This window comes from Hibiscus syriacus, unplaced genomic scaffold (assembly GCF_006381635.1).
Source record: "Hibiscus syriacus cultivar Baekdansim isolate YM2019G1 unplaced genomic scaffold, ASM638163v2 tig00110462_pilon, whole genome shotgun sequence".
In the NCBI taxonomy this organism is placed as follows: Eukaryota; Viridiplantae; Streptophyta; class Magnoliopsida; order Malvales; family Malvaceae; genus Hibiscus; species Hibiscus syriacus.
This window is the reverse complement of record NW_024062747.1, coordinates 851316-863450: the sequence shown is the minus strand read 5'-3', so window position 1 is coordinate 863450 and position 12135 is coordinate 851316. Positions and strand designations below refer to the sequence as shown.

The 12135-nt window shown below is 34.4% G+C and overlaps 1 pseudogene; it reads left to right on the top strand.

Moving 5' to 3' along the window:
* Positions 1–774: 774 nt before the first annotated feature.
* LOC120126931 lies at positions 775–11984 on the top strand (annotated as a pseudogene).
* Positions 11985–12135: the final 151 nt, after the last annotated feature.

Sequence of the window (12135 nt, the reverse complement as noted above, 5' to 3'; positions counted from 1 at the left end):
GTGCCGTTTGACTGGGGCGAGGCACAACATGAGAGCTTTGAGAAATTAAAGGCGGTTTTGACTCAAGCACCGATGTTGATTCAACTAGAGTCCGGGAAGGATTTTACAGTGTATAGTGATGCTTCACACTCAGGACTTGGCTGTGTTTTAATGCAGGAAGGTAAAGTGGTGGCTTATACATCCCGTCAACTGCGACCTCATGAGTGTAATTATCCTACTCACGATTTGGAGTTAGCAGCAGTGATTTTTGCCTTGAAGATTTGGAGACACTATCTTTATGGAGAGAAGTGTTATATTTTCACGGATCATAAGAGCTTAAAGTATCTCCTGACCCAGAAGGAGCTTAATTTGAGACAACGGCGCTGGCTAGAGCTTCTGAAGGATTATGATTATGTGATTGATTATCACCCTGGTAAAGCTAACATTGTAGCGGATGCTTTGAGTCGAAAGACGGTATCGGAGTTGAGATCTTTAATGGCCAGGATGAATTTATATGATGATGGCACTTTGTTAGCAGAATTGCAAGTTAAGCCGACCTTGGTTGATGAGATCAAGGCTAAGCAGCCCTTTGATAGCTCCTTGCTTCCCATCTTTGAGCAAGTAGAGCAGGGGACAAGCTCAGATTACGCCCTTGACCGGGATGAAGTTCTATGCTTCAAAGGTCGGTATTGTGTGCCTGATGATGCTGAGTTGAGATAGACTATCCTTACTGAGGCTCATAGTAGTCCATATGCTATGCACCCCAGTGGAGATAAGATGTATCGGAATTTGAGAGAGAGGTATCATTGGATCGGCATGAAGAAGGACATCTCAAATTTTGTAGCGAGGTGTTTGACTTGTCAACAAGTTAAGGCAGAACATCAACATCCATCAGATTTGTTACAGCCTATTAAGATTCCAGAATGGAAATGGGAGCGTATTACTATAGATTTTGTTACTAGCTTGCCTATGACTCCTTCGAAAAAAGATTCAGTTTGGGTGATTGTTGACAGACTTACAAAGTCAGCTCACTTCATTCCTGTGCGAGTAAATTATACTTTGGACAAGCTGGCAAGATTGTATATTTCAGAGATTGTTAGATTGCATGGTGTTCCATTGTCTATTATTTCTGATCGAGATCCGAGATTTACTTCGAGATTTTGGAAGGCGCTACATACGGCTTTGGGAATAAGATTGGATTATAGCACATCCTTTCACCCACAAACTGATGGTCAATCTGAGAGAGTGATTCAGATACTTGAGGATATGTTGCGGGGTTGCGTAATCGATTTTCATGGTAGCTGGGAGAAATTTTTGCCTTTGGCTGAATTTGCTTACAATAACAGTTATCAGACCAGCATTCGTATGGCACCCTATGAAGCACTCTATGGGCGTAAATGTCGCACTCCGATCTGTTGGATTGAGTTGCGTGATAGGAAAACGTTGGGACCTGAGTTAGTGCGAGAGACGGAGGACACAGTCAGATTGATACGTGACCGTTTGAAAGAGGCATTTGATAGGCAGAAGTCTTATGCAGATCAGAGAAGGAAAGATATACAATTTGAGGTTGGTGATCAGGTCTTCTTAAAAGTTTCACCGTGGAAGAAAGTATTGAGATTCGGGCGTAAGGGTAAATTGAGTCCACGATTTATTGGGCCGTATCGTATTCTGAAGAAAGTTGGACCTGTTGCTTATCAGCTTGAGTTGCCTTCCCACCTCAGTCGTATTCATGATGTTTTACATGTGTCTATGTTAAGGCGATACCGTCCAGATCCAGGTCACATTATTCAGGTTGAAGAAGTAGAGCTGAGACCGGATTTGTCATATGAGGAGGAGCCCATTCAGATTTTAGAAAGAGATGAAAGAGTTCTTCGGAATAGGCGAATTCCAATGGTCAAAGTTCAGTGGAGTAATCGAGGCCCCTCAGAAGCTACTTGGGAGACATTGGAGTCAATGGAGGCTCAGTTTCCTCAACTATTCTCATAAGGTAAATTTCGAGGACGAAATTTCTTGTAGAGGGGGAGAATTGTAACAACCCGAATATTTACAAAATAATATTTAATTGAAATTGGACGTTAATTGTGAAAATTAGTGAAATTTAATGACTGAACTAAAATTTATGAAAAGTTATAGGCCATTTTATAAGTTGAAGGAAATTCAGGAACCAAGCCCTGAATTCCTCCAAGGAGTGTCGGCATGCTTATAATTTAAGCGTGGTTTCTGATTGTAAATCAGAAAACACAATTGAGAATTTGCTCAATTTTCCTTCTCTCGTACCCTTACTTCCAAGCCCGATTCCGACGCCGTTCGACGTCCAATCGTAAAATTGAAACCACCGTTGTGTTCATCATCAAGCGAGGAACAAACCATTCAAATTAATTGAAGTGAAACGCTGCCAAACGTCGGGAATTTTCAGTCAAAGCATCGTCGTTTTTTTTAGCTCTATCGCCGGGAAAAACTTAAATTCACCGCCGATCGTTGTTCCGTTTACGACACCTCCTGCACCATCGTGTTCCTTGTGTCGTTGCGAGTCCGCCTGTGTCAACCTTGTTCGCCGTCGACGGCGGCGCGTGAGGAGGTGGAGCAGTCAAAGATTCGGCCGAGTTGAAATACGAGCTCTCCGCCGTTCAAAAATTTGAACCGATCGTTGTAAGTATCTCGAAATCGCTCAAAATAATTTTTAGAAATTTTTCCAGGAATTTTCCGACACCGTGGCACTGTTCACGCGCCGCACGCGCCGCCGCAGGGAGAGTGAGCTGCTGGAAAACCGGTTTGACCAGTTTTAAACCGGTTCGAACCGGTTTGATCGGTCTGAACCGGTTTGACCGGTCTGAACCGGGTTGACCCGACCCGACTGTTGACCCGACCCGACTGTTGACCCGACCCGACCGTTGACCGTGACCGTTGACCGTGACCGTTGACCGTTGACTTTCTTTGACTAAAACTTAAAATGGCTTTGACCGACCCTTAAACGACCGTAAATCTTTTCCGAGTATACCTATCCTGATAGTTTTCGACGTGCCAAATCCATTTCCGCAGTCCGTTTCGCCAAATTCAAACCCGAAGGTCTCCAAATCGACGGTCAAAGTGGTTGACTTTGACTTTGACCAAGAATCTGAATTTCCAAAAAGTCATACTTTATATTTTTCGACGTCCTGATTCCGTTTCCGCAATCCGTTTGGCCAAATTCAGACTCGAAATACCCCAAATTGATAGTCAAACTCGAAAAATGCTTATATACTTAAGAAGACTAGCTTTGAACAATTAAATAGGATTTGAGACTGATAGATTATTATTGTTTGAAGGTACAAGAGACTCTCCGGATCGTTCGACAGCTCTACCCAGCTCTTCTAGATCAGTTAAACCACGTGTGCCAGTATTCACCCGTTCGAAAATTGTAGCAGAGCGTGGTGAAACCAACAATCAGTAAATTTGCTATTTGAACCTATTGTCGAGGTGTGTTCCCTACTTATTATTGAACTGTTTTATTGGTTTTAATATGTGGTACACCGAATTCATTGGCTATTGTTTTATGGATGCACCAATTTAATGTGACAATTTATGGAATATGGATGCTATCTAATTTTTGTTTTGAAATGGTATATGATTACCATGTTTTTGGATTTATGGAATTTATGTCACGGTGCAATTGAATTTTGGAATTGAAATACGATGGAATAGCTCTGATCAAGCTAACTGGGCCTAATATGACTCTTGAGGGCCCCAAGATGTTTCATTAGGTCGGCTTTCCTTTGCTGTGTGCTTAGGGTAAGCTATATGGACTTATTGACTTGGGCTTAAGGATACAAGCTTCATAGCCTATCCTTAAGTCGGCTTTCTTTTTGCTATGTGCATAAAGTAAGCTATATGGAAAATACTTTTGGGAACTACTGATGGTGTACCAGAAAAGGGTTTAAACTATGATTTTCAAAAAGTTAATCTCTTTTACGAATTTGTGAGATTACTGGACTATGATTTGTACCTATTGTGATTTTATGGAAATGTTGGGACACACTGAGCCTAGCTCACCTTTTGAAAATGTTTTCCCCTTTCAGATACTGTTGGTTAGATACCTTGGTTCGAGCACTTGGAGGATCAACATATCTCTTGAAGTAAATCAAATTGTAATGTTTTTATCTGGCAAGTTGACTTTATTTTGGTGACATGGACCTTATTTTAAAATATCGTATTTTATAATGATAACTCTTTTGCTAATACTGCTCGGTTTATTGTGATATTGAATTTGAAGACGTGTTTTAAATTAAATTATTATTTATTGGTACTATATTTACGAGTTGGATTTTGATAGTATAATTTGTTTATAATTTCATGTTATTTATAATGTGATTTTATATTGATGGAATAACGGTTTCGAAAAATGTCTTTAATAATCATAATGTGATCCACTAGACTTAGTCGAAACGCATAGGCCGGGTTTAGGGGGTTACATTATCAATAAAAGTCCTAACTTGAAACATTTCGCAATCTTTTATTCTCTTTGCAATCATTCGCCACATACAGTTTTTGTCAATCATACACCTTGTTTCGAAACGATCTTTGCTTGATTTGTTAACTTTTAGTTGATAGCCATCTTCCACACATTTCGTATACAAAGCTATCTTCAAGTCTTCCTTTGTATCAAAACAATCATCTTTCTTGATACGAATAACTTTTGTGTAACAATCAACTGCTTTCTTTACCAACTCTTCTTCCGGTATCTGAAGTAATTCTGGCATATTCCAGTTATACGCCCGTGGCATTTTCTTTTCTTCGGGGATTTTTTCTTCTTCTTTTTCTTCTTCAGGATTATATGAATTACAGAATGGATGTTCAACATGTTCATTCACAGTCGTAACTTCCTCCTCATTATCATCAACAATACATTCTTCGGCAACGGCTGTTTCATCATCAAAATTCGGGTATTGACCAATATCAAAATCATTACACGCAGGGTCTGTTTCTTCTTCTGAAACATCATCAAAATCCGTGTATTGACCAATATCAAAGTCCGGATATTGACCAAGACCAAATTTCGAATACTGACTAGTACTCACAATTTTTTCTGTTGGCTCATCATCGTCTAACTGGTCAATACGAAAACCGGAATTTGGTGCTGAAAGTTGATTGGGATTTGGATTAGAGAAAGGTTGTGGGTTTTGAGAAAAACTTAGTTGATTACTACCCGCTACTGACCCAACAATACTACTTCTAGGTTCAACAACATACAATGTAACATCATCTTGTGAAACACTAATGTAAGCAATGAATCGTTCAACATCTTCATTGTCGGTTAACAAATAAACTTTACCATTTCTCTGATAAGATAGCCTAAATCCACTTAGGGGCTCTAAATTCAATTTATTTGAAACACGTAGCATTAGAGTTTCATAAGTTAACTTTTGTAAAGACAATTTTAGTTGAAGATTCATGGGTAAAGGCATATATTGTAAAACACCATGAACATTATCCCATGACCCTCCAAAACACAAATCTATCCAAACATGATCAACATTAGATGATTTCATGGTTGTAAATTAATTTACTAAACAGACGAGCTGCGAAACTAAAACCTGTTGCCGGATTGGGAAGGATGTCGTTGGATATAGGAACGGATGTCGCCGGAGAGAGTGATAGATGGAGATGGAATGAGTTGCGATTTAGGGATTTAGTTTATGATTTCAGTGTTATATACCCAAAATTTCAGTGTTGTGATTTACAGATTCTCGTTGCGATTTACGGATTATCGTTGCGATTTACAGATTCTCGTTGCGATTTACGGATTATCGTTGCGATTTACGGATTATCGTTGCGATTTACAGATTCTCGTTGCGATTTACGGATTATCGTTGCGATTTACGGATACGCGTTGCGATATACGGATACGCATTGCGATTTACGGATACGCGTTGCGATATACGGATACACGTTGCGATTTACGGATACGCGTTGCGATTTATGTGTTCGCGTTGCGATTTTCATATTCGCGTTGCGATTTTGGAAAATCGCAATGCGAATTTGTACTATCGCATTGCGATTTTCAAGAATCGCGTTGCGATTTTGGAAACTGATTTGCGATTCTGGGGATCGCGTTGCGATTTTTATTTCGCGTTGTGATTTTGTTGGTCATTTTGGCAAATCCAAAAAAAGTTGGTTAAAATCGTATATTATAACTTTTTTTTGGTCACTGAGGCGATTTTCTCAATTTTAAATTGATAGAAACTAAAAACTATTTAAACCAATAATTGCGGTAAAAAAACAAAAATTGAAGGACCACGATTCAATTTATCTAATTTTAAAACTTGGAGGACCTAAAAAGTAGTTAATCCAACAAATTTGGGTTGCCCAAATGTGTTTAATGGAACATGCATGAATGGAACCTATTGGTAGTTCGAATGGAGACAAATCAATCCGATGAATCTGAAATAATATTTCTTAGCATGATGTTTTAATTCGTAGAAACGTAAGTAAAATGGTTTTGAATTTTGATGGTTTCCGACAAATTTGTGGTTGTTGCCGATAACTCTTTTAATTTTTTAACTATAAAGAAAAATGAAAAAACATCACATTTAATTAAGTTATATATACAAATATTATATAGATATTGTACAAATACTTAATCCCAACATTTGATTATGGCTTTTTGAAATGTATATTTGGTTTTCTAAATTTGTAGCTATAAAGTTCATATTTATTTTTATTAGATAAAGACTAATTAATTTAAGCTATTTAAACAAGTCGATTAAATAGTACTTTATAACAATCCAGGCTACGAATTTTCAGTTCATGGGGTAATATTGGATTCTTAGTAGCTGAGAAAATTTATATAAAATTATTTGATTAGTTAATTTGAGAATTTTTTTGATTAATTGTTTATATAGAAGTATTTTGTAAAATTTAGTTGATAGCCGATATGAGTAAAATGATAAATAAGGGTATGATACATTTAGTTGCTAAGTGCATTTATGTTTTATAATACTTTAGTTTTTATTGGAGTGAAATTATTAAGATAAAATGTTTTTGACAATGAATTAAAAATTCCTTAAGAAATTTAGTGAATATTTTTTAAAATTTTAAATATATTTTTTAAATTTAATATTTACAAATATTAACATTGTGAGATTGATACATATTATTAACATTGTATAAAATATCAACAATACATTTATTTTTTATTTTCATGTTTTGTTATATTTTCTTAATCAAAATATATTTGAGAATCTACAACTAAAAAATAGAATAATTTTTTTTTCACTAATTCATGGATGGAAATAATGATGTTTTATGGTGAGGATGTTATTATGGAAATAATAAAGTCAAATATATCATTTAACATCTTATTTTACAATCAGCTCTCCTAAACCGTTGGATTTTCCAGCATTTTCATTTTCAGCTTATTTTGTACAATCAGTTCTTTCAAAAAGGTGTTTATCAAACACTAAAAATAGAGAGTTTGACTACCAATTAGCTATTTATGCTCAAATAAGTTAAAAGATCTTCAAAAACTTATTTACCAAAAAAATGTATTTTGGTATACCACATCTTTTGATTTAGGTATAATGATAAAAAACGTATTTCTATCGTTTAATAAAATTATCACTTTGACTCATTCTTTTTAATATTTTGGCCTCTAACATATTGTTTTAAGGTAAAAAGATCTATCAGTGAATGAAAACTGTTAACCAGCAAACGACCAAATCTCCAAAATAGAGATTTTTTTCTCTAAAATAAAACATTTAGTTTAAAATGCTCTAAAATTAAAATAGATACTAGAATAATTATTTTTTTCAGGGGTCAATTTTTAATACTATGGCTTTATTTAGGGTTTAAGTAATTTATACATATTACGTAAAAAATTAAAATTATAAAATAAAATATATTCAAAATTCAATTTTGTCCAGCGCATATGTTAAGAATGAAATATAATTATAAAATAGTTTTTCCTTATATCAATCAACTATATATATTATTATTATTTTAGTTCCATTGTTCTTACGTTAAACCTTTGTTTCCATCACATTTATTATTTTAATATTAACTGAGTCACGAGCATATCTAATTATAAGGGTTAAAGAACACGTAAGCAAGGGTTTGGTTAAAATTCAATCACAATTAGGAAAAATTAGTAGTGAGTAGGAAAAATCTTTCTTCGATTTAAATGGAAGTTTTGAGCTACGAGACTTCTGGTGTGTTAGCTTTTATTTGTAAAATTTGGTAGAAGATAAAACTTGGGTTACGATGATTATAAATAATTTATCTCTTTTAATTTAAATGGAGAATTGTGCTCAATTATTTTGTGAAAAAAATAGAGAGTAGATAAACTGAAGTTGATGAATAGTTTTCGATAGATAAAGTTCGGAAGAGAGAAAAAAGCATTTCATCAACCTTGCTGATAACTCTCAATTACTGGATATTGAACACTTACATCCCTGACATTCATGATACTCTTACTTGGGGACTAAAAAAATAACAATTCTTTAACATTTGAGATAGCCTGGTTTGTGTCTGAATACAAAACTTAAATTACTCATAACCATCAATCATTAAATTGGAGATAACAATATTTACACGTATTTGAACTTACAGTCTCTTGATATGTCGTAATGTTAACGGTGTCGAATCAATTAATATTTAATCATTTAATTTTATTTATGAAACTAAAAACTAATTAACATTTTAAATAATAATTAATTTTTTTTTATAAGAAAAATAAAAAATTTATCTTAAGAACCGATATTGATTAGAGCTAAAATAATATTATTTAGTATTAACTAGTGATACATTGTAGATTTATTCGACAATAATTTATAAATTAAGTATAATATTTATGATGACTAAGTTTATGATTATGCAAATCAAAATTATATGGAGTACGTCATTTAAATAACGTTTCTACCATGACGAATGCTTTATGACATGCTAGAAAGTCCAAGCATTTTGGTCATCTTCGTGAACAAAGAAAAGATATATTAACTAAACTAATGATAAAAAAATGATTTTTTATTTTATTTATTTTTATTAATTTGGACTATATATATAAGATAATATATGTTCAAAGAAAAATTTTAATCGTTTGATATTGAACGCTCATTCTATTAATATTTACGGTGCTCGAACATGGAACCTTAAGGGATAACAACATTTCCTTTACGACCGAAGTTGCTTGTTTTAATCTTTAAATATCTAATAAGATAATTTTTTTAGTTTTTAATTTTATTTAGTTTAAGGGATTAATTTTCAATTATACCTTTAAATAAATTGATTAAGAATATTTATGGTTTGAACACATATAATATTATTTTATTATTTAACAATCTTTATATTAAAGACGAGAAAAGATTTAAAGAAAATAAAGTAAAAGGAATAATTTTGGAAACCAAGATTTTATTGATAAACATTAATGAATTCGATAGAAAGGTTTTGGGAAAAGTATTAAAACCTCTTGATGTGTTGAACAAAAAATCATTTACCCTCTATGGCGTGAAAATGTTCACACTTTGATGAAAATTTCACTTAACCCTTAATGTTTATTTATTAACTAAATTTTAAATTAAAAATAAATTCATCATTTAATAGTAGAATATTAAATATTATTTTGTTTGTTTTTGTTATTTTTATTAAATATTTTTAATTAAAAATTTAAAAAAAATTAAATGTATCATAAACCTATAGATAAAAAACTAGATTTTATAATTTCACCGTGCTACCACATCTTGGTATGTGAAAAAATTGTTTAAGGAAGCGAAATAATTTAAATTTATAATTTATAAAAAATATATTTGAATATTATCATTTATATGAGTCAAAATGTAATTTCATCATTAGTTTATCTAAAAACTTTCAATGTTAAAGGGGATACAAGTGATTTTTTAATCAATTTAGGGTCCAAGATCCCTGCCATCCCCTAATTGTTAAGCCATCTTAAAAAGTTATATATTGAGAGGAGGGTATGATATACCTAATTTCGAAATTGATAAAAAAATCTAAAAACTATTTAAACCAATAATCATGGTTAAAAAATGGAAATTGAGGACCCATGACTCAATTTATTTAACTTAAAATTTTGAAGGACTTAAAAAGTAGTTAATCCATAAAAGTTTCGGCCTGAAGGGAATCTATTGGTATATCAAATGGAGACAAATCAATCCGATGAACCTGAAATAACATTTCTTGGTCGTAGAAACACAAGTAAAATGGTTTTGAATTTTGATGGTTTTCGACAAATACGTGGTTGTTGCCTATAAGATTTTGTAGTTATCCTTCTAATAGTCTGGACTTATTTAATTGGTAATTAAACTTTTTTGTCCCAAAAAAATCGAAAAGGAAAGAAATATTGCGGTTAAAATATATAAAGGCAATCTTGCTCGTCCAACGTCTATAAATAGGAGCTCATGCAACGTCTCTTAACTACACAAAGAAAGATTTGAGAGATTTTTTTTAAAAAAAACTGAGAGATAGTAATCAGTGAGATAAGATCGATCGACATGGAAGTAGGTCAAGTTCTTCACATGAATGGAGGAGTTGGAGAAACCAGCTATGCAAACAACTCTTTTGTTCAGGTATATATATACATGTAACACTTTAATATGTTTTTGACAGTAACTTTTACGGTATGTGATTGTCTGTGTGTGTGTGTGTGTTTTTCTGGTGGGGACAGCAAAAGGTGATAACGATGACGAAGCCAATCACAGAGGACGCCATAACTAAGCTATACAGAAGCAGTTATCCGGTGGCAATAGCCATCGCGGATTTGGGTTGTTCTTCGGGACCCAACACTTTGTTTGCGGTGTCTGAACTCATCAAAGCGGTGGATAGTATTCGCCGGAAGATGAGACGAAAATCCCCCGAGTATCAAGTCTTTCTCAACGATCTTCCCGGGAATGACTTCAACACCATTTTCAGGTCCCTCTCCGTCTTCCAAAACAAACTGAGGAACCAACTTGGAGCCGACGCTGGACCGTGTTTCTTCACCGGGGTACCTGGTTCTTTCTACGGCAGGCTTTTCAGGAAAAACAGCCTTCATTTTGTACACTCTTCGTATAGTCTCCAATGGCTCTCTCAGGTTCCGTATATATATTATTGGAGTACTGTGTACTACATATACAATTATTTATATCATTATTTTAATTTATGAGTGGGTTGTTTTGTGATTCAGGTTCCTGAAGGGCTGGAAAATAATAAAGGGAACATTTACATGGCCAGCTCAAGTCCACCGGACGTACCCCGGGCGTATTATAAGCAATTCCAGCAAGATTTTTCCTTGTTTTTGAAGTGTAGATCGGAGGAACTGGTGGATGGAGGGCGAATGGTTTTGACTGTCTTACGTAGAAGAAGTGATGATCCTTCAAGCAAAGAGGGTTGCTACATTTGGGAGCTTTTAGCCATGGCTCTCAATGATATGGTCCTTGAGGTATAAAAATACATCATTTATTAGCTGATTTTGATGTATCATTTTCCAGCACTTGGTCTGACACCGACTGGCCGATGTAGTTGAAAATCAATTTGCGTTTACACTTTCCTCTTACTAATTTAAAGCTGCTTGAATGAAAGCAGGGAGTGATAGAAGAAGAGAAACTGAACACCTTCAACATCCCTCAATACACACCATCTCAGGTAGAGGTTAAATATGAGGTTTTGAAAGAAGGGTCGTTCAGCATCGACCGATTGGAACGAAGTAAATTGGAACGCTTATCAGAACGAAATCGACTTGTCTGATGCATTCAAAGATGGAGGGTACAACGTCGCCAAGTGCATGAGAGCTGTGGCGGAGCCATTAATTGTCAGCCACTTTGGTGAAGCCATCGTCGATCAAGTGTTCCAAAGGTACAGAGAAATCATTGCTGATCGCATGTCCAAGGAGAAGACTGAGTTTGTCAATGTCATCGTTTCGCTTATAAAAGTTTGATCATCATCATCGTACTCGTCAGTGTCCTTTCTTTCATCGTTAGATCAATCGTCAGTTTGTGTGGTAGAAATGAACTGCGCTACGCACACTGTAATATCCAATCAAGAGTGATGTCATGCATGCATATTGCTTTTAACTATTTGTGGTCGCTGTTTCTTATTGCAAATTAAATAATAGAATTTGTCAAGAGTTTTTATAGATTTTTTTTGTGCAATTATTAACATCCATAAATTAAAAACCGAAGCTGACACATT